The 24,824-nt window shown below is 36.1% G+C and overlaps 1 pseudogene; it reads left to right on the top strand.

The window, feature by feature from the left end:
- Positions 1 to 748: 748 nt before the first annotated feature.
- Positions 749 to 2,169, top strand: LOC138070152 (endogenous retrovirus group PABLB member 1 Env polyprotein-like; annotated as a pseudogene).
- Positions 2,170 to 24,824: the final 22,655 nt, after the last annotated feature.

Raw genomic sequence — 24,824 nt, 5'->3', positions numbered from 1 at the left:
CTTTTACTGGATGGATTGAGGCTTTTCCCTGTCGTAGTGAAGAGGCTAAGGAGGTTATAAAGATTTTAATCCATGAAATTATCCCCAGGTTTGGGCTGCCACGGAGCCTTCAGACTGACAATGGCTCCGCCTTTAAAGCTGCTGTAACTCATCTAAAGCTCTATGGATAGAATATCACTTACACTGTTCCTGGAGACCCCAATCCTCAGGAAAGGTTGAAAAAGCTAATGACATTATCAAAAGACATCTGTGCAAATGAGACACAGAGACGCAGGACAATTGGATTAAAGTCCTACCCACAGCTTTAATGAGGGCTCGAACTGCCCCCCAAAAAGGAGGGACTGTCCCCCTTTGAATGTATTTATGGAAGGTCTTTCTTATGCACAGACATTTTTATAGACCCTGAAGCCTTGGAATTAACTAGTTATGTAACTCAGCTCTCAGCTTTTCAACAGGCATAAACAGACTCCGGGAGACATCTCCTGACTCCGCCTCTGAGTCAAGCAACCCTCTATTTGAGCCAGGAACTGAGGTCCTCATAAAAACATTGGGATCTAGGGGCCCATCCCTCTAGCCCCTCTGGGAAGGCCCTTAACAGGTTATTCTTTCTTCTCCCACAGCTGTCAAAGTGCCAGGAATTGATTCGTGTGTACATCACACTCAAGTTAACAGGTGGCACCCTGACCAAAACTAAGTGACATGTCTTTTTATGTCTTTACTTTCTATGCTCTGACTTTGTACTTTTCAGATGGGCCTGATAACCAATGTGAGCTTACTTCTGCTGACTCCAAATATCCTGAGTCTGCCGTTTGATCCTCAAGACAATGCCTTCCTGTCCTGGGCTCACTCCTATACTGCATTCCACAATCGGTCTAACTGCTGGGTCTACGTAGCACTCCCCTCTTTATCAGTGGAAGGCTTCCTGTGGTGGACATCTCCACTTCAAGGAAAATACTTTCTCCAAGTCTGTGAATACCTTCAACAGCAATCACATGCGATGCCTCTTCTTCATCTGATGACATCTACCAATGCTAAAATGGACTGGTGCAACACTTTGTACTTTAACTATGGACATAATGTGACTTTTAATTTTGATTATGCATTGCCTCGGTTCAATGACTATTTTGCTACGCATAAGGCAAATAGGTCTAGATCTAATGGTTTTTTACCTGACATTTATCAAATATGGGATGAGGTTATATGGCTAACTCCTGAAAAAGGACGTTTAATATCTACTGCCCCTGTATGCTGGGAACAGAGTCATCCCCAAAAGTTAGTCAACAACTTAATTACAATGATTGGAAACCATTGGGATTTTTGCCGCAGGAAATATGCAACATAATCATTCCCGTGTTTTCCAACCCCAGTTCAGGTCCTCCCTTTGTCTGGCCAGGCACTAATTGGGACTGGATATCTCAGTCATGCTGGATTGCTCCAAATGGGACTTATTGGATATGTGGCTCTTACCTATGGGCATGGCTTCCCCCTGGTTGGATAGGGCGATGCACCCTGGGTCTAGCCTTTACTCACAGCTTTATATTTTCACAGCTTCCAGAAAAGCCTGCTAATTTACCTCACCTTAAAACTTGGTGGGCGCGGTTTGTATTTCACTGGTATGATTATTTGGCTGCAGTGTTTGTTCCCTCTTTGGGAACTACAGATGTTATGCTACGAGTGGATGCTTTGACTAATTTTACTCAACAGGCATTACAAGATTCTCAAAAGGCTATTTCAGCCCTTAATGCTGAACAAGCACAAATTAGAAAGGTGGTCTTATAAAACAGATTGGCTTTAGATATTCTGACAGCTGCGCAAGGAGGAACGTGTGCTATTATTCATACCCAATGCTGTACATATATACCTGATACGAGCACGAATGTTACTCATTTTACTAAACACACGAACAAGATGATTGGGGCCATGGATACTCCTGAATTGCCCACTTTGGGAGGCGTTAACTAGTTCCCCATGGTGGGCAACTATCTTAATTACAATAATTCTGATTGTTTTGTTTTTACTGTTTGCTCCCTGCATCTGTAATTGCATAACTGGATTTGTTTCCAGCCACATGAAATCTTTTAAGGTACAAATGGTTGCTCAAACTCCTGCTACTGCTGCAAATTCCTCCAACTACTATGGGGGCCCCTGGATCAGATATCCTCAATATGAGGATTAGGAGAATATGTTGCCTCGCCAATTTAGGGACAATGCCCCTTCTCAGCTCAGAAGCAGTTATGGAATGAGAACGATGCCCCTTTTCCCTAGGCAACATAATTCTCCTAAAAGAAAAGTGGGGAATGAGAGGGTAACAGGCAGGAAGGCCAGGGGTCTCCAAACGGAGGAAATAGCTTGCAAGTGTCAGACATTTTTATCTCTCTTAAGCAGCAGGAAGAAACAAACTAGCAATATTTTTTCCTTCTCTATACAAATTTAAAAGAAGGTACCTCTTAAAATTCTGTGTTGCCATGACACCTGGTTTCACCTGAAGTTAACTATTCTCAAACCTAGAGATAACCAATGCCTTTTTCTTATGGAAATATTTATCTTAAGCTATGTTAATATACTATGCATTTACCCCAAACTCTGTCTTCAAGTTGGTTCCGCCTCTTGGCTCAGAACCTACTTGATAAACCAGGATGTTATACTCAGATACTGTTCCTCTCATCTATGTAAATGGAACTATTTGCATGGTGCTCTGCCCTTCTTCAAGATTCGAGTTAATCATTTTATGGCCCAGGATGAACCATTTGGTGCCAAGATTATCCCAAAATGCATCTTATGGGTGAGGGGCCTGGTGCCATTGAGTTTTGAGACATTCCTTTCTTTCTTTAACAGACTGCTAGTGACTATGTAACATCCAGCTGAAGACTAGCAGGGGGTACTCTTTCTGCCCTCTTCTGATGCCTATGTCAGAAGCTTTCTCTATCTCCTTTATACTTTAATAAAACTTTATTACACAAAAGCTCTGAGCGATCAAGCCTCGTCTCTGGCCCCGGATGGAATTCTTCTCCTCTGGGGGCCAAGAATCCCGGCATCATGATTCAACAACAACCTTTCAACACTTTACCATCTGAGCCACTCCATATTCTCTTGATCTCAGAAAAGTTACTTTCTTTTTTTTTTTTAAAGATGATTAGATTTAAATCTAAATAGAACTGAAATTTAAATAGATTCTTTTTTTAATCTTAAATAGGGTAATAAAATTAATGCAAAACAGTCTCATTATTAAAATAATTTCAAAAAATCATATCTTGCTCCTAATAAGCAACATTTGAAATTGCCCTCAATCCAGATCTAGAATAACAAGTAACTGAGCACTTTGGGAATTTTTTTCATCATATATGTGTGACTCAATACTCATCTTAGAAGGTGGTAGAGTTGAATTAATAGTTATTACAGAAAACTTCAATTCCAGTTAAAACAGAAATATCATAACAAATTAATCATTTACATCTAATTTAATGAAAGAATGAAGAAAGTGTATTTCAAACGTGTGTGCATGTGTGTGTATGGTACATGCACACTTAGTCACTGAGTTGCAACCCCATGGATTGTAGCCCACTAGACTCCTCTTTCTATGGGGGTTCTCCAAGCAAGAATATTGGATTGGGCTGCCATGCCCTTCCCTCCAGGGAGTCTTCGAAAGCCAGGGATCGAACCCAGGTCTCCCATATCACAGGTGGATTTTTTACCGTCTGAGCCACTAGGAAAGCCCAAAAATACTGGAGTAGATAGCCTATCCCTTCTCCAAGAGAGCTTCCCAACCAAGGAATTGAACTGGTGTCCCCTGCATTGAAAGCAGATTCTTTACCAGCTGAGCTACCAGGGAAGCCCATTTTAACCATACAACTTTTAAATAAGGATGTATTATTAACATGAATGAGCAAAATAAAGCTCTTTCCTCATGGCAGCTTAGGTGAATAAATCAAACTAATTTGAAGGGAAAACTCAATCTAATAATCAATGGTATTTCATCATTATATGAAGTCCTCATTTTATTTTATCCTTTAATTTTTTATGCTTAACTCTATTTGGATTCGAGGAATATTATCTAATACTAGATTTTTTTCTCAAATTGCTGTTTCACTATTACCTGTGTTTATGTCTTACATTTGATAAATTATTTAATTAATGCAATTATTAATTTAATATGCAATAGTGCACATTTATTTCTATTAATAAATTTTATTTTAGAACATTTGAGATTTACAGAGTAATGCAAAGATAGTACAGATGTTAACTGCATTACCACATACTCTGTTTACCTTATTATTGACATCTTAGTCATTCAGTATTATACATTTGTCATAATTAATGAACTAATATTGTACACCATTATTAACTAAAGTCTGTATTATTCATAGTTTCTACACTTTCCCTATTTTTTGCTATAGTTCCTATTGTCCTTTTTCTCTTCCTGGATTACATTCAAGGTATTTCTTATATTTAGTCAACACATCTCCTTAGGCTCCTCTTGCCTGTGATATGCATTCATTTTTAAGACCCCGTGTTTTACATGTGAGTCTATGCTAAAAAAAAAAAAAAAAAAAGAATGTTTATACTCTCTTTTCCTATACAAACTAACTGAAAGACATGGAAGAAGGCTGCCCCACAATCTCAAGCTAATATACTAATACTTCTAAAAAGTAAGGAAGAATGATTAGAGTAGCAACAGCCACTAGCTGTCTCTCAATTACATTTTTTCCATCCTTATAGTAAGAAAATCGGAGAAGGCAATGGCACTCCAGTCCAGTACTCCTGCCTGGAAAATCCCATGGATGGAGGAGCCTGGTAGGCTGCAGTCCATGGGGTCACTACGAGTCGGACATGACTGAGAGACTTCACTTTTACTTTTCACTTTCATGCATTGGAGAAGGAAATGGCAACCCACTCCAGTGTTCTTGCCTGGAGAATCCCAGGGACGGGGAGAGCTTGGTGGGCTGCCATCTTTGGGGTCACAGAGAGTCGGACACAACTGAAGCGACCTAGCAGCAGCAGCAGCAGCAATAAGAAAATACATCAAATTTTAGCAGAACACACTGATATCCAGCTAGGGTCTGAATTTTCCAGCCCTCTTGCAGCTAGGTAAGGCAACATGACTAAGTCAGGCCAACATTATGTGAAAGGAAGTAATGCTGAAGTAAATTCCAAGACACCTCCTTCAAATTCATGCTTAGGTGTATTCCTTCTCCTTTCCATGGCCTAATGAACTCATTCATTGCATTCAATACGAAGGCCACAAATCTGGGAGATGAAAGAGTCACAGGAATCCGCAAGGGGTTTGATTTCTCAATAACTTCACGAAGTGGAATTTATTATTTCCTCTCCCCTATACAACTCACCTCTGTACCATTTGAAAGAAAAGAAGCAAACTTGGATACTACTAACACCCTTACAACCTTGAGTCTCTGTCACAATAATTTACCATCTACCATAACTGCTGTAGTACAAAAAGAAATGGTTAGAAATTCAAATTTCCAACATAGAAATGGAAAAGCTTAAATTTGAAAGTATTAGAATATTGCTGAAGATGAAACAGATAATGGTAAGTTATAACAATATAACTTATTTTTGAGTGCTCAACTGAAAAGCTTTGAAAAATAAATTTAATTTTATGTATAACTTCATATTTCTATTGCTGCATGTGAGGAAGTTTTTACTTGAATGATTACTTGAATTATTTCTAACGTTCTGTTATTGTTAACTGTAAATGTATAAAATAAAGATTAATTTTGAAGGGGACTCCAAAAATGCCTTGAATTTTGAAATTAATTTGAAAGTACCTGCCTCTAGCCATTATTTCCCTAACGGAAAAGAGACTTAGAAAAAAAAATATATATATATATATGTATATATATATCAAAACAAGAAATACTCTAAGAAGAAAATAACTTAAAAACTCAAAGAATCTATGCTGTCTGGAATAAAAATCTGTTATTTCATTAAATGCTTATTTTTCACATGTACAGGAATAGTTGAAACCATTCAGCCTTGGAACAATGAACATAAAAAGGAGGGGTGTTTTAGTGCATAACTATTTGATAGACTGTATATTTTTACTGTGTATTGCAGTTGAATCACTCAAAAACTCTTCTTCAGTTTCATAGTAGTATCATCCCTGAGGCTACTTAATGGGTGGTGTAACTCATGTTAGGGGGTTCCTACTCCCCAGTGAGCTAGCTAAACTGAATTGGAAAGTCAGACCTATGGCCTGTGCAAAGCCTTCCCCATGACCTACTTGTATCTAGGCACACGTAATACTGAGACGACTCTGCTTCTATGGCTTAATCTTCCGTCTGTCATGTCACCATACCAGGAATATCAGCTCTTTTTCTAGTTTCCAAAAGCAGTCCAATTATATTTTTTGAGTTTTATCAAATTCTTTAAGAGTTATGGGAATTAAAAAAGGGATCATGTAGTACACTAAGAGGTCTAAATCCAACAAATCTATTCTTCCTTTAAGCTCAAGTATATGCAAAGTAGCCTAACTTTTATTAGCTCCCATATCCAATTCATATTCCCAAATGCACTGAGAGTCTCAGAAATGATTCTTACCAAGTAACAGTATCCATTCAACTTAGAAAGTATCCAGTGCCAGATATAGTACCCTATTATGTTCATTGTGCTCAGTCTCTCAGACATCTAACTCTTTGTGACCCTATAGACTGTAAGCCACCGGGTTCCTCTGTCCATGGGATTCTCCAGACAAGAAGACTGGAGTGGGTTGCCATTTGCTCCTCCAGAGGATCTTCCCAACCCAGGAACTGAACCTGTGTCTCTTGGGTCAGCTACATTGGCAGACAAATATGTGCATGTCTGTATGTATTTATTTATTTATACCACTAAGCCTACAGTACCCTAACTTCTGCCCTTTTAAAATATAATTAGCAAAAGTTGTAATCTAAATAATTTTATTGGTCAGGATCAGTGACTTAATGAATAGATAATAAAAAAATACGATAGATGAATGAAGTAGCTATAAGACTGTGAGCCAAAATATAACCAAATGATTAAGATACATAGATAATATCATATATTATTATTTTATTTAACAAGAAATAATGTTTTAATTATCATTGACTCAGTAGCTAAAATCTTTTAAGATTCTTTATGATACAAAGAGTATGCTACTCATTTGTTTGCTTATTTGGTTCATTACTTAAATGATATTTTTGAATGCCAAAAATATTCAAATACTAGGAATTTCATATAAATCAATCTAACATGTAAGCAAAATCTTCTTTCTCTTCTAATCTCTAAATTTATTCTAATGGATTTAATTGTCTATTGGTACACTGAAAGGATTCAGTACCCAAAGTTCAGGAGAAAAGTAGAAATCTATGCATCAGGAAAGGGTAAAAGTCAGGTGATGATGAAAAAGAATTAGTGTGAACAGAGAGGCATAGTACAGATCTAATATTTGATGTATTAATTCTGCTGCTGGAATATAATAGAGAGTTAATGTTCTGTCTAGCTCTCAAAATAGAATTTAGTTCAGTTCAATTCAGTTGCTCAGTCGTGTCCGACTCTTTGCAAACTCATGAACCACAGCATGTCAGGCCTCCCTGTCCATCACCAACTCCTGTCCACCCAAATCAATTTCCATTGAGTCGGTGATGCCATCCAACCATCTCATCCCCTGTCGTCCCCTTCTTTTCCTATCCTCAGTCTTTCCCAGTATCCGGGTCTTTTTCAATGAGTCAGCTCATCACATCAGGTGGCCAAAGTATTTGAGTTTCAGCTTCAACATCAGTCATTCCAATGAACACCCAGGACTGATCTCCCTTAGGATGGACTGGTTGGATCTCCTTGCAGTCCAAGGGACTCTCAAGAGTCTTCTCCAACACCACAGTTCAAAAGCATTAATTCTTTGATGCTCAGCCTTCTTCACAGTCCAATTCTCACATCCAACATGACCACAGGAAAAACCATAGTCTTTACTAAACGGACCTTAGTCGGCAAAGTAATGTCTCTGCTTTTGAATATGCTATCTAGGTTGGTCATAACTTTTCTTCCAAGGAGGAAGCGTTCTTTTAATTTCATGGCTGCAGTCACCATCTGCAGTGATTTTGAAGCCCAAAAAAATAAAGTCTGACACTGTTTCCACTGTTTGGGAAACAGTGATGGGACCAGATGCCATGATCTTTGTTTTCTGAATGTTGAGCTTTAAGCCAACTTTTTCACTCTCCTCTTTCACTGTCATCAAGAGGCTCTTTAGTTCCTCTTCACTTTCTGCCATAAGGGTGGTGTCATCTGCATATCTGAAGTTATTGATATTTCTCCCTGCAAACTTGATTCCAGCTTGTGCTTCCTCCAGCCCAGCATTTCTCATGATGTACTCTGCATATAAGTTAAATAAGTAAGGTGACAATATACAGCCTTGACATAATGCTTTTCCTATTTAGAACAAGTCTGTTTTTCCATGTCCAGTTCTAACTGTTGCTTCCTGACCTGCATACAGATTTCTCAAGAAGCCCATCAGGTGGTCTGGTAGTCCCATATCTTGAGGAATTTTCCACAATTAATTGTGATCCACACAATCAAAGGCTTTAGCATAGTCAATACAGCAGAAATAGATGTTTTTCTGGAACTCTCTTGCTTTTTCCATGATCCAGAAGATGTTGGCAATTTGATCTCTGGTTCCTCTGCCTTTTGTAAAACAAGTTTGAACATCTGGAAGTTCAGGATTCATGTATTGCTGAAGCCTGGCTTGGAGAATTTTGAGCATTACTTTATTAGCGTGTGAGATGAGTGCAATTGTGCAGTAATTTGAACAATCTTTGGCATTGCCTTTCTTGGAATTGGAATGAAAACTGACCTTTTCCAGCCCTGTGGCCACTGCTGAGTTTTCCAACTTTGCTAGCATATTGAGTGCAGCACTTTCACAGCATCATCTTTCAGGATTTGAAATAGCTCAACTGGAATTCAATCACCCCCACTAGCTTTGATCATAGTGATGTTTTCTAACGACCATTTGACTTCACATTCCAGGATGTCTGGCTCTAGGTGAGTGATCACACCATCGTGATTATCTTGGTCATGAAGATCTTTTTTGTACAGTTCTTCTGTGTATTCTTTCCACCACTTCTTAACATCTTCTGTTTCTGTTAGGTCCCTACCATTTCTGTCCTTTATTGAGCTCATCTTTGCATGAAATGTTCCCTTGGTATCTCTAATTTTCTTGAAGAGATCTCTAGTCTTTCCCATTCTATTGTTTTCCTCTATTTCTTTGCATTGATTGCTGAGGACGGCTTTTTTTTTTTTTTTTTTAATCTCTTTGCTATTTTTGGAACTCTGCATTCAAATGGGTATATCTTTCCTTTCTTCTTTGCTTTTCACTTCCCTTCTTTTCACAGCTATTTGTAACGCCTCCTCAAAAAGCCATTTTGCTTTTTTGCATTTCTTTTTCTTGGGGATGGTCTTGATTCTGTCTCCTGTACAATGTCATGAACCTCCACACATAGTTCATCAGACACTCTGTCTATCAGATCTAGCCCCTTAAATCTATTTCTCACTTCCACTGTATAGTCATAAGGGATTTGATTTAGGTCATACCTGAATGGCCTAGTGGTTTTCTCCACTTTCTTCAATTTCAGTCTGAATTTGGCAATAAGGAGTTCATGATCTGAGCCACACTCAGCCCCTGGTCTTGTTTTTGCTGACTGTATAGAACTTCTCCATCTTTGGCTGCAAAGAATATAATCAATCTGATTTCAGTGTCAACCATCTGGTGATATCCATGTGTAGAGTCTTCCCTTGTGTTGTTGGAAGAGGGTGTTTGCTATAATCAGTGTCTTCTCTTGGCAGAACTCTATTAGCCTTTGCTCTGCTTCATTCTGTACTTCAAAGCCAAATTTGTCTGTTACTCAAAGTGTTTCTTGACTTCCTACTTTTGCATTCCAGTTCCCTATAACAAAAAGGACATCTTTTTTGGGTGTTAGTTCTAGAAGGTCTTGTAGGTCTTCATAGAACTGTTCAACTTCAGGTTCTTCAGTGTGGAAGACAAAATTCAGGCTCTCCTTTATTTAATAAAAAATTATTATTGTTATTGTGGTGAATCTGCAGGTAATCCTGCCTTCTATTATAGTCCAGTAGAAGCAACATCTAAGTCCCAGAAATATTTAACAGTATCTGGAATTTTTTTTTTTTTTTTTAACAGGCAAAAGCTATTAGCCTCAATTTGTCCACCAAAATACACAATGTTATGCTGTAAAGGACAAAGAAAAACAAGGGTTCTTGTAGGTATAGAGCAATTAGTGTGGCACAGAGGTACTGTCTTCTAGGCTCCATGACCCAGAGGGATGGTACGGGGAAAGAGGTGAGAGGGGGGTTCAGGATGGGGAACATGTGTATACCCATGGCAGATTTATGTTGATGTATGGCAAAACCACACATCAACACAAATGTAGAGAAGGAAATGGCAACCCATTCCAGTACTCTTGCCTGGAAAATCTCACGGACAGAGAAGCCTGGTAGTCCATGGGATTGCAAAGTCAGACGCGACAGAGTGAGTTCACTTTCACTTTCATGGCAAAACCAATATAACATGATAAAGTAATCAGCCTCCAATTAAAATAAATAAATTTAAATTAAAAAAAAAAGCAAAGTTCTCTCATTTCCTGGAATGTGTGAACAGTTTATCCATTCAATTGCATTCTTGAAGTGTCCTTATTTGAACCTCAATATCTGGAGGGAAAGAAAAAGTCTTTTGCACCACTCAGACTCAAGAATCAGTCTGGAACAAACATCAGTACTTGACACGAAAAGAGCTTCTGTGGAGATAAAGAAGCTAATTTGTAAAGGCTGTTAGGCAATAGAACCTAACAAATAGAGAAAAACAAACTAAATTGGATAGGGCATCAAAAGCTGAAGAAGGATGAAAATACTATAGCAGGGTGCCATAAATGAGTTACTCTGCAGAGGTCAACTCTGATTTTTTGTCTCATCTGGTAGGATAAGTGTTCAACTGAATCTATGTCTAAGAAGGAACAGAAAAATCATTCTGCAGCCAATTTCCCCAGTATTTCTTAAGGCTGGGAAAAAAATGCCGTTTGTAGTTTCCTCCAGTTATGAGTATATAGTCCTTGTGAAGTCCACTTTCTGAGAGAAGGTGGTATAAGAAATTCTGATGTTCAAGTAACTTTACTAAATGGGATGGTTAATGGAGAACTGAAGATTACCACCTTCTGGAAAGGAAGAAACTAATATTCCAGCCCCCATTTTCTGAGATCAGAAGGTAAAGAAAACTGTCAGATTGAAAAGTGTCATCTTAAGACCAGAGCACGGAGAAACTAGACGAAGATTAGCAACATGGCTGACTGCAGGGCAAAATTCCAAATAGAAAAAGAGTTTACGTGAAATGTTTGAGTACTTTAGATAGACAATGTTGAATCTGTCCCAAGTCTTCTTATCCTATCTTACACTCTACAAAGCAAATGTAAGTTAAGAAAATGTGCGATGGTGATTAAGAAGTAGAGAGCAACATATGAAACAATTCAAAGGATGTTGCCACACAGATATTAAGAGAAGAATCTGTTTTTAGAGAGAAATTATCATATGTCAAATGTGATAGGTCAAATAAAATAAAAACAGAGAAATGACTGCTATTCTTGGCAACACAGACATCATAGGAAATCTTGATTACAGAAACCCTCAAAGAGAGCTGGCTACAGAAAACCAAATGGAGTACATGAAGGACATGTTAAATAAAGAGATAAAAACCATGAAAGAGAGCAGTAATTTTAAGAGGGGTGTGAAGTCAGCTTGAGTTATCTTATTAGAGGGAAATACTAGAGCTTACATGAATGTAGATATAAATGATCCATCAAGCAGAGAAAGAGGAACTGATGATTCAAGAGGATGTAGAGAAGATGTGTGTAGGAAAGTAATGAGAGATTCAGACCAGAGTTGCCCATTTTTATAGCAAGGACAAGTAACCAATCTGTGTACAAGCACAGATACTCCATGGTCTTCACTTTTGATGTCTGAAAATAAAGGAGGATGATGGCTTTTATTATCTCAATTAAATATAAGGCAAGATAATTATCAGAGGAAGGGGAGAGGGAAGAGATTGTGAAGAAGTGGGTGACAGGACAAGACTTGAGATTGTCATTTTGGAGAATATTAAAGCACATTGTAAATAAACTGTTGGGCCCTACTGAGTGCCCAATTTGCATTTATGACCTTAAACTGAAGTGAGACCAGACAATATAATAGTGAGTTTTCCCTCCAAATGTGCTCAGGCGCAACCCACCGATATTTGGGTTAACAAGGTAAGAGATTTTTCTAGAAGTATGCTATAGAGAAGTAATCATGAAAAAAGTTTAGGTTTCTTCAAAGCAGAGATTTTAATTATGGAATAGAAATCTAAATCTGGGTAAGGAGGGAAGTGCAGGTATGATGAGGGTTACTGAATACAAAAATATAATTGGGTAAATTGATTGCACTGGATTTCAGTGTTAAATATAGAATTGAGAGTTGAAGGTATTATGTAGGACTGAGTAGGTGAGGTGAGAATGAGAATAAATATTGCTTGAATTGATAGATCAGTTTATGAATGTGTGATCTACAGGAATGTTGAAATCAATAATGTCAATGATAGGGAAAATGGTGAAAATAAAGGGAGAGTGTCATGTGTTAAAATTATACATGAACAAGTAGAATCATGCAATTTAGGTAGATGATAGCAATAGGATACTGGTAGCTGAAAAAATCTTAAGGGAATTCAAAGAGAAGCTATGATTTTTGAAAAAGAATGGGTGTGTTAGTTGCTCAGTCATGACCAACTCTCTGTGACCCTACGGACTGTAGCCCACCAGGTTCCTCTGTCTGGTAGTCTCCTGGCAAGAAATCTGGAGTGAGTTACCATTTCCTTCTCAAGGGATCTTCGTAATCCAGGTCAAACCCAGGTCTCCCGCACTGCAGGCAGATTCTTTACATCTGAGCCACAAGGAGAAATACACATGCATACAAAATAAAAGATGCTTAGACCTTGGTAGAGTAGTACAACTTCCAGAAAATTATAAGAAAATATCTAGAAAAGCACATAAAGATAAACTTAAATATTCATCAAGAGTGAACTAATGAGAAAAAAAAAAGAAGAAAGCAAGCAAGCTTGATAAAATCATATAATTTGCTACTTTTTTTTTTTTAAATACACAGTTTTCTATACTATTTTACCAAAGGATAAACTGCTCATGGCATGGAATATGGAAAGAAAAAAAGCAAGATATTATCAGGTCAAAAAGTATGTTTCATTAAAAAAAAAATACATTTAAATTAAAGTATAAAATTAACTATACCTTATCTTTGGCTGAAATAGAAATGTTTCCTTCCTTATATTTCATAGTATTCAAATTATAAGCATTCATCATATTTATACCAATAATAGGAATTAGTGTATATTCATTTTTCTTGGACTTCCCTGTTGGTCCAGTGGTTAAGAATGTGTTTGCCAATTGAAGAGACACAGGTTCCATCCCTGGTCTGGTAAGATTCTGCATACCTGGAGACTACTAAACCCATGGGCCACAACTACTAAGCCTGCATGCTACAACTACGGAAGCCCGCATGTCCTAGAAACCATACTTCACAACAATGGAACAAGAGGAGCCACTGAATTGAGCAGGCTAGGTAAAGAGCAGCTCCAGCTTGTTGCAACTCGAGTAAGTCCACACACAATGAAGATCCAGCACAGCCAAAAATAAAGAAAGAAACGGTAGTGGTGGCGGCGGTGGTGTAGTTGCTAAGGCTAAGTCGTGTTTGACTTTTGCAACTCTATGAAATGTGGCCCACCAGGCTCCTCTGTCCAGATTTCCAAGGAAGGCTTACTGGAATGGGTTGCCATTTCCCTCTCCAGGGGACTTTCCAAACCCAGGGATTGAACTTAAGTCTCCTGCATTGTAGGCAGATTGTTTACCAACTTAGTGACCAGGGAAGCCCCAAATAAATAAATAGTTAAAATTATATTTTTTTTCATTATTTCTTAACATTTCTTTTATTTAAGGGGGTTTCCTCTCACCTGAATTTGAATCTTAGAATGTGATTTAACTTTAAAATAGAATATGCCATACACTGAGAAAACGTTTTAACTAAAGTTCAAATCTGTTCTTGTAGAAAATGTTTCCCTATCAACTGAACAGAATATTCTAAGTATATATGTTTAACCCCATTTTATATCATTATGCTATAAAGATGAGATTTTCTACATGGGTAACTTCAAAGTCCCCTTCCTTATAAACTGAGATAATTACTGAATGGCTAATGTTTTATTTTTGTGGAATAGGATTCTGAAAGGAGTGGAGGATGGAGAGCTAAGCAGAGAAGGAGGGGAGACAATCAAAGTTGCATTACTGAGTTGGATGACAATAAGACGGACTGCTAGTTCAATCTCACAGAACAGAGTCAGATGAATATGTTTCAGAATCTTCCTGGGGAAATCAAGGGAGGAACAATTATCTGTCAACTCCTGATCTACATTGGTCAAAATTTCATTCAATAGATTTTAGACTTCTGACCTCTATGTATGAAATTGACATCCCCAAATGTGAGTTTCTTTTGGGCATCATAGAGAAGTCCTGATCAAGGAGAAAGGCAGGTAGCATAGTACTGACTGGAGATTACAGAACATATGACCATAGCAGTGTCTAGGATAAGAGATGATAGTTGTACCTCTCGCATAAATTTGTCATGATTGGTGTTTCTTTAATCCCTGATGATCATGATACAAATCATAATTGGGGACTATTATTAGCTAACATTTCCAAAGATGAATCCAAATATGTAAGTTAAACATATAAAAATAGACATTTTAATAGAATTTGACATTTAATAGAATGTGATCTATTTTGAAATGGCTCTTTTATATTCTGTCCTTTACTCAAAAGAGCAGTTTAATTAAAGGTGCAGGATTATAATGCCTCTGCTAGTCACAGATTACTTAGAGTTCTGGAGCCTACCTACTAAACTAAGATGGATATGATAGCAATTCACAGGTTCTGTTAAGATACAGTCTTAATGATCTTTAATGTAAAGATCTACACAGTAAAATAATAATTTTGAATTATGTTAAATGCACATATTTATGTATTAAATTGTTTTCATTTAATACAACAGAGCTAAACTCATATCTCTTACTTATATTGTTAGTTCTTATAAGGACTTTTGACACAATAATTTTTCTCTTTCAATTCTGGTCCTTTACTTATTTTGCTTAAACTTTCAAAAGACATAGGTTGTTTTCATTGGACCATCACATTCTTTTCTGTCAGCAGCCTTCCCCTAATATTTAGGGCAAAAATGTATTAGAAATAATAGCTATGTGGCTGGACCGTAAATACTATTAGACATAATAGTCTAAAGAATTTAGAGAAACTTTCAGTTTATTTTATCTGCTTCATAATGCCTAACAAGGTAAATCACTGATAAAACTCTACCTATCCTTGGATAGGATGTATTTCAGTTGCGTCAGTTTGCAGATGAAGAAACAGGTTTACAGAGATTGAATGACTGGTCAAAAGATAATAGAGTGCAATATAAGACTGAATTCTAAAATAATTCAGATATCTTCCTTAAAAGTTCTTTGAATTAGGACTCCAGGGTTGCACATGATACAAAAGTCTACTTAAAATCCTTAACATAGGAAAGGGAATTACTGTTTCAAATAACTGACAGATTCTAGAAGTGAGACTAAGAGAACTAACTTTAGACATAGCTATGGCTATCACAGTATCAGCCAATTTCTCAGCAAGAAATAGATCGCAAAATCAGACTAGTATACTTTTTCAAAAAAAATTTATGGAATCATTTTAAAAGTATGTGTTAGGCAAGATATCATAATCCACAAGAAATAATACAGTACCCAAAACAACAAAAACATATACCTGAAATTGTTAAAGGTAATAACTGCTGAAAATGCCAAACAGAGAATATGTGAAGCATTAGAATATTAGCTAGATAGATTCACACATCAGGCAATGATGGCATCCCCTCCTCAGGAAAGTACTCAATTAAAAATTTCTCAGTAAGTGCTACTTCTTTCCTCTAATCACCTGTGAAGTCTTCTAATTTTCCAACACAGGTGGAAGTCAGGAGGCAAGGGAACCCAATGATGCAACCCGTACAGATTAGCCCCTTGAGAAGAATGGAAGATAGTTTCCATATCCTACCACATATCCCCTGTTCCTCTTAACCTGGAGTAGTACCTTGGCTAGAAGGCATTCTTTACCTAGTAGACTGACCCAAATCTCAATTCACTAATATACTTGGAGGTTATTTATTTACTGAGTTGAAGTGTTTTTTCATTGACCAAGACTTTTGAGCAAGGGAAGAAGTATCTTAGTGAAATCCTTGTATTCTAAACAGTTATCTTTGCTTCTATTAAAATATTATTATTATTATTATTTACTTTTTCTTTTTTTAAAATAAATTTATTTATTTCAATTGGAGGTTAATTACTTTACAATATTGTATTGGTTTTGCCATACATCAACATGAATCCGCCACAGGTGTACATGTGTTCCCCATTTTTTAATCTCTTTCCCTTTCCCTATCAATTTCTATTCTAGTCTGTTTTACCTTGACTTTCTCCTTCTCCTACTCTAATCCCTCTCCTATGGCCACTTCACAGGACCCTCTTCCTTTTCATCCCTCCATCCTATCCTAAACACATCCCCCTCATTGGACAAAATATAGCTTATAAAATAGGTAGTTTTGCAAAGTATGTAGTAATGATGAACAACCTAATGGTTTTATTAGTTATAAATCTTGGCCAAGATTAGAGTTGCATAAAGGACAAGTATAATAGTGAGATTTCTCAGCAGCTATCCCTGAAGACTTTTCTTTAAGATTGATTGGTGAGGAATCCAGTGTTGTAAACAGGAAAAAGAAAAAGCCATTCCATCACTGATTGCAGAGACTGCTAAACTAAAACCTTCCAAAAATACTCAGATCTCCATACACATTAAGACACCACTATCTTTTTTCCTCCTCTATTGATGATCTTAAATGTAAAATTACACATTTGTTTAGAACATGGGAAAGAGTGATAGACTAAGGACCCTTGAAATTTGAAGATCTTGCTGAGAAAATGGAAGATGCTTTGACTCAATAATTAAAAAAAATAGATCAAATGAATTGCTCTTTAGATTACACAAAATGAATAAGTTCAACGTAAAGAGTAACAGCATGTCTAGACAAAGACATCTGTTGATACTGGTGAAAAGGAAAAGTGGAATAATTACTTTTTTTTTCATTTAGAAAATATATCATCTAAAACACAAAAGACAAACTTTAATAACATGGGCATCACACAGTGAGATGGCTGGACAGTATCACCAATGCAGTGAACATGAACTTGGGCAAACTCCAGGAGATGGTGAGGGACAAGTAGGCCTGGCATGCTGCAGTCCATGAGGGTCGCAAAGAGTTGGACATGACTGGGTGACTGAATAACAACTGCTTTGTACAAAATTTAAGATCCATTTGAAAGACTACTCTTCCTCATTTCCCTGTAGCCCTCATCCTACTAGCATCCTATCTCTATTCTCAGAAATAGCAGATCTGCATGCTCTATTTTCTCTGAAAAACCTATTTGTCTTCAGTTGTCCTCTAACTTCTTGTAATTATTTGACTATGGCCTTAGAAACATTAAATCTGTTGTTTAGGACTCCTACCTTATACAATATATGGGTGACTGCTTTGTGCCAATATGAGCCTAACGATAACCAGTGCTGTGGCTAGATAGGCCCTTATGATTCTTACTGTGACTGCAAGACAACCTCAGCAATAGCCATCAGGAAACTTAAAAAGAAAAAAAAAAGTTTATTATTTAAGAGGTCCTAGAAATTATATGACATACTTTGATCTTATGTGGTGGGGGTATGGGGGCATGCAGGCCCCAAGTTCTGCTTTTACTGAGGTCTAGAGTGAGGATCTCAATAAAAGCACAACTCTTGAATTGAGAATTTCAGACACAACAGTGGGAATTCAAAGTGTGGGAAGAGAGAGAGAGAGAAAAAAAAGTAGCCCTCAGATTTATCAAAATGAATCAAGATCTCTAAAACTAAGGAGTCTGGTGGTGAAAGGATGAAGCTTGGCTCTTCACGGAGTCTATGGCTGGCAGTGTATTTACCAGAGACACCCATCTTTGAAGTAGGTATCTGGGAAGCCAAAGTTTAAATCAGGCACTTGCATTGCCAAAAGAAAAGCCAATTGTCAGGTCTTATAATGATCTCCCAGTATATTCTCCAGTCTGAGAATCTTGCAGACTTGATTCCCTCTATTTGCTGACAAAATTAACATACAAAGAACAGAAAATCTCTAAAGATGTATTTCAATTTTATCATGCCCAAGTGCATTTTACAGACCATAAAATCACATAAAATGGAAAATCTTTCTCCTCAAATATTGGACAGACTATTCATGACTTACCCTAACCAATGAGCAGAGGACAACATAGTCAATTTCTTGGTCCCATAGGATACTGTAGACCTTGGATTCCTAAAGTCTTCAGACTGGATGCCCCTTTGTTATGATCTTACTAAACCTTTCTTACTTAAACCTTGCCCTTAACAGATGCACTAACTGTCTTCTGAACTTAAAGCTGCCTCCTTCAACCCTCACCCCATACCACATATTTAGACTCTCTAAGTACTATCCACCTTTCTTTCTATTTATATTTTTGACCCTGAATAACAATAGTTTGAACTATGCATATTCATTTACACACAGATATTTTTAAAATAAACACATTTGAAACATTTTTTGATATTTGTGACAATCTAAAAAAGCTGGCATGTGGATTATGCAGCCTAAAAGTATCAAAAAATTAAGAAAGTGTTAGACATGTCATATACATGCAAAATATATGTAGATACAAATCTCTCCTTACATAGGTATAAGGTGAGAGATAGTAAATCTAAAATGAATAATGTTTTTGTTTTCTTACCGTTTTAAAACTTTGCTTTCAAAGAATTACATTACCATATAGTATGTCTCTCTTATAACTGGAGAAACTGCATATCAGCCTGTCATCACAAGCTTTTTTTTTTTAATGCAACAATGTTTTCAATACTTTATTATTAATATAACTATAATACAGTATGCCATAAAATTTTTAAAATGATTCATTCATTTGAGTTTAGGGTAGGGTACCATAAAGCAGTGGAAATACTGCTTCTTTATTATTAAAGCATGAATCATTATACTTGTAAATAATAATTTCTTTCCACAGTACCTTTTCATTTTTGATGTTTACTGTTAGTAACACATATAACATCTACAGTGTTTTGTATCATATAATTATATATGTACTGACAGACAATTTATCTTATAAACAGACAACACACACTTAGGATATCAATAAATACAGAACTATAAGTGTATTGTCACTTCCTTATAAGTATCTTAATAACATTTTTTTCTAGCTTACTTTATTTTGAGAATATAGTATGTGACTCATATAACACACAAACGTATATTAATTGATTGTTCATGTTATTGGTAAGGCTTCTGGTCAATAGTAGGCTATTAGCAGTTAAATTTTAGATGAGTCAAAAGTTATTCACTGAGAATGAGTTATTTGCTGTGTGGGAAGGCAGGAGTACCTACTTCCCAAGTTGTTAAAAAATATCAAAAGATATTTAAGATTGGGACAAGCTTTGGGGACTGCAACACAACAGCTCAGTGGACATTACGGATCCAACACTTAGGGGTCCATCTTTCATCTGAACCTGAAATAAAAGCCTGTATTATTTGCTATCAGGGGCAACAGCCATAGCAACAGCAGAGTTAGCTGAAGCCTCTGTGCTTAATTCCTGCTTAACCTCAAAGTCCTGCATGTGGGTTAGACCTTTACTTTTGACTAAAAACATCTACCATTGTTATGCTTCTAAAAGGACCTTCTATGAAATACTTCTCTTTTCACTCATGCATAATTCTACCATTGCAATATCTTAAACTGCTATTTTTCTTCCTTTCCCCAAAGAAGGATACCTCAATGATTGTCCTACACTTAACACAGAATTTTCCTTCTCTCATTTTGTCCTCCTATAGACAATCTATTGGCTATAGAATTGTAAATGTATGAGTAGAGCTACTTACTTCACAAATCATTTAAAAATAGTTAGAAAGGCAAAATTCATGGGATGCTGTGGTGGACGTTATCACTAAAGTTTCCAAGACTGAAACCAATGCTTTCAAGAATTTTTGAAGGGTATGAGAATTTACCCTATTTATAAGCTTATAAGTTAGCCTGTCACAGTGTCAAGAAAATAATAACAGAAAATAGAAAACTCCTGAATCAGGAAGAATGGACAGTTTATCACTCAAAGCACTAGCAGTAGTCTGTATATCAGGATATTTGAGTTAGTGCCTCTTGCCTCAAGTCCCGTGAGATCAAGGCAGATGGAATAAGATGGAAGTCTGTACAATTAACAGTTCCACTCCAGGAAAAGAAACATCATAGTAAGGAGTCCTCATCCTTTAGAAATGGGTGGTAAGCATGCTTGTTTGTTCTTTGCTCCAAAAGGAAATACTATACCTCTCTTCTCATGCTATTTTCTGCACAGACATTGTTCGAAAGATTGTTTAAAACAAATGCCTTCAACATCAGAGTTGTAAGATGTACAGAAGAAAGACAAACCCATGAAGAATTGTCTCTTCACAGTTATGAGAGGTATAGAGTTAGAGAACGGAGTAAATTAAGATAGAGGTCACATAATGAGACTCACTTTCCCTGAGGATCAAGTAAAGGACTATAAGAGAGACAATGAAGGACTGAGAACTTTCCATGGTGATCTGCACATATCCCTATCATTTCAGCTCTTCCCCAAACTCCTCCTGCAATGACTTTACCTTCTAACACATCCTCTCATCTCTCCTGATAAAATCCGATTTGACCAATCAAAGGCAGAAAATCTGCAGTCAATTCTTCCCACTTCTGAGACTAAAGTTTACTTTTTTTTTCAAACTGAGTTTATTTTCATCGTACCCTTCCTACTAAAGCCTCATAACATATTTCACCTTCTCCCCCAAATTCAGATGTTTAAGTATTGTCACATCTGATATTTTTAAAGAAAGACTAATGCCAACGGTGCTCTGATTTTCTTTCATACTGTTTATTTATTTATATAATAAATATGCATTGATTTCACTGATATTTATGTATCCAACTTGGATCTAAGATCTAGGATGGGGAAGTGTGTTACTTGAGGTAAGTGGTCAGGAGAAACATGAAATTCAAAGAGAATTCTTAAAAAATATAATTGTGCCAGTCATGCTCAAATCTGTAAAGGAGTGGTCAAGGCCTAAGGCAAATAGTGAAAGCAAAGCCTCCAACATGAATGTTGCTAGAAATATATCAGAAAGAGCATAGAGGCTATTGTGGCTAGTTATGACTCAGAAAACAAGATAAAAGTGTGGATCACGTGAAACTGTATTGATTAGTAGTCACAACTTGAGGAGATAGACTGCTCGGAGGGAAAACCCAGCTTTGTCAGATTATAGAGCATACTCTTGGGAAAATACCATTTTTGTGACATGATATCCTCATATGCAAGATGGACATAATAAAAGTACCTAACTAATTGTACTTTTTTGAGAGGATTAAATTATTTGAGAGGATTAAATTGATTCATTCACATCTTGGTTGTGATATATACCGACTCAATAAAAGTTATGGAAACTAATATCCAATACCAGATCCTGAAGGACCTTTAGCGCTGTGTTGTGCTAAGTCACTTCAGGAGTGTCTGACTCTGCAACCCTGTGGACTATAGCTCACCAGGCTCCTCTGTCCATGAGATTCTCCACACAAGAATACTGGAGTGGGTTGCCCTTCTCCAGGGGATCTTTCTGACCCAGGGATCTAATCTACGTCTCCTTCATGAAGGATCTTCTAGAATTTGGTATAAACATTTTGCATCAGTACCTTTACAAATCAAATGAAAATATGAAAATATAAAGATTTCCCTACATATGGTGTGTTTATAGGTTCAAGTTTTTAAACTTTAAGGTTAGGAAAACAGTAGTAGCAACACTATTTACCATAGCCAAGACATGGGAACAACCCCAGTGTCCATCAACATATGACTAGCAAAAGATTGTGATCTATAGATACAATATAATATTTATCAGCCATAAAAAGAATGAAATATTGTCACTTGAATCAACATGCATAAACCTAGAGAATATTATATTAAGTGAAGTCAGCCTGAGAAAGATGAAATATGATATCACTTATTTGTGATATAAATGAATCTATATACAAAATAGAAATAATCTCACAGCCATAGAAAATAGACTCATGGTGACCAAAGAAAAAAGAGAGAAAGGAAAGGGATAAATTAGCTATCTGAGATTAATAGGCACTAACTACTATACATAAAATTGATAAGCAACAATAATTTACTGCATATAACAGGGAGCTACAGTCAATATCTAGTAATAACATAATGGAACATAACTTGAAAAAATATATACATATACATGTAACTGAATCACTTTTCTGTATATGTAAAACTGGCACAATATTATAAATCAACTATACTTCAATTTCTCTATATATTCATCTAAGTGTTTCATAGATAAAACTGTACTCACTGACAGGCTATTTCATATGGTTCACACTAGTCAATAAAAAAGTTTAAAAATAGATTTATTATTGATGGGAGAGGAGAAGGAATGATTATAAAGAAATTTTAACTCACTTTTAAGTATAGATCTTGTATGGACCAGCCTAAGTGAATTCAAATCTTCAAATAAAATTCATAATTATTCTTTGAAAGACAGCTATGAGAAAGTTAATTTACAACAACTGCTTTGTTTCTTGACATTTTTTTTTAATTACCCCAAATCTCTAGTGTAAATTAGGGGTCATTTTTGATGATGTATGTTCTATCATTTTGACAAATGTATAAGGAAATATATCCACTATTACAGTATATCACACAGAATAGTTTCAATACCCTAAAAATCTTCAGTATTCTGCCTTTCCATTCTCCCTCTTCTCTAATTCCCAGCAACAATTGATATTTTTATTACCATCATAGTTTTGCCTTTTCTAAAAGATTATATAGTTGGAGTCATCCAGTATTTAGCCTTTTCAGTTTGGTTTCTTTCAATTAATAATATGCATTTAGGGCTTCTCCATGTTTTTCATGACTTGATAACTTATTTGTTTTTAGCACTGAATAGTATCCCATTTTATGGATGTATCATGGTTTATTTGTCCATTTACCTACCAAAGGATACCTTGGTTATTTTCAAGCTTGGGCAATTATGGATAAAGCTGCTATAATCATTCATGTGAAGGTTTTTGTGTGGCCATAAGTTTTCCACTCATAGGGTAAATTCAAAAAAAAACACAATTTCTTGATTTTTGTATCTGACAAAATTTTTACCCTTACTTGTTTCTAGAACATCCAAAGGGGCTCTATTGGATGACATATACATAAAATTGATTTTCTCCAATACATGTTTAGAAAAATTGTCAGGGAAGAACATTATATCCCTTGGTGAATATAAGCAAGTAGGTGAAGTGCCACCAAAAGCAACATCATTCTGCTTTTTGTAGAGAGTAATTTCTACCATTGCCTAATGTAAGAGAGTAGTGGCATTTTAAATTTTAAAGAAAAAAAATCACATAATGCCTAATGATTAATATAACAGAGCACTCAGGCACTTTACTACAAAACCATTCTCTTACATATCCTGGAACTCTAAAGCATTAGTGTCTACAAGTTTATATTTATACATTTCTACTCCAGTTTGAAAAGGTCAATATTTTTAACGTTTTTTGTTAAATAGAAAGACACTACAAAAATAAACAGAAATAAAATCGAAATTTGGGTCATTATAGTGTTTCATATAAAAATTCATAGTGACTGAATATATATGACAATATATCCATGCAAATTGTTTCCTAGTTACACTGAAGTAGATAGTTACACTGGATTCTACTAATGAATAATGCTCTGACAAATTCTAGTTATCTTCATTTTACATGTAATTAGGTTAAGACTGTAAGCATTTACTTTCCAGAGTAAGGCCAGGGGAGTTAATGCTGCCTGGAGAAAGGCTACAAGATACTTTTCAATAAATCTTTGCTGATTTTATTGTTTCATCATTGTTTGGCTTTAAGCCAAGTGTTGACAAGCAATGTATTATAAAAACATATTTGGGAAAAATGAGATATAAAATAGTCTGCTACTCTTATGAGAGATTTTGGCATAAGAGAAAAGTATATGCTTTAGGAACACACAGGTCTGGATTAAATTGATGATTAATCATTTAATCACTCTGCAGCCTTGAAAGAAAAAAAAAAAAAAAAAAACCTTAAGCCACTGGAGTTTAAGTTGAATTACAAATAACAATTGTTAGAAAGATTAAATAAGCTAATGTAGAGAAAAGTAGAAAAGTAGCTCTAGTCAAGGTCACTTTTCTTGTCAAGGTCATCAATTGCTTTCATGTTGCCAAATGCAAGGGTAAATTCTCAGTCTTCATTGTATTTGAAGTATCAGTGACTTTTGATAGAATTGATTGCTTCTGTTTCTGTGAAACTTTTTCTTTATTCAGATTCCAAGACCCTATACCCTCTTTGTTTTCCCCTATTTAGCTGATCACTCCTAAAACTTCTTTTCTGGTATTTTGTCTCCCTGATAAGGGAATTTCTCTTCTATTCTCTATCTCCATTCACAGGTCTATGCTGATGAACCCTAAATTTATATTTTCAGCCCTGACCTCTTCCCCCAAATCTAGACCCATACATAACACTACCTTTTAGTCATGTCCACTTTGATGTCTAATAGATAACCAGTAGGTGGCTT

This window comes from Capricornis sumatraensis, chromosome 23 (assembly GCF_032405125.1).
Source record: "Capricornis sumatraensis isolate serow.1 chromosome 23, serow.2, whole genome shotgun sequence".
Lineage (NCBI taxonomy): Eukaryota > Metazoa > Chordata > Mammalia > Artiodactyla > Bovidae > Capricornis > Capricornis sumatraensis.
The sequence above is the reverse complement of the archived record's forward strand: the minus strand, read 5'-3'. Positions and strand labels throughout refer to the sequence as shown.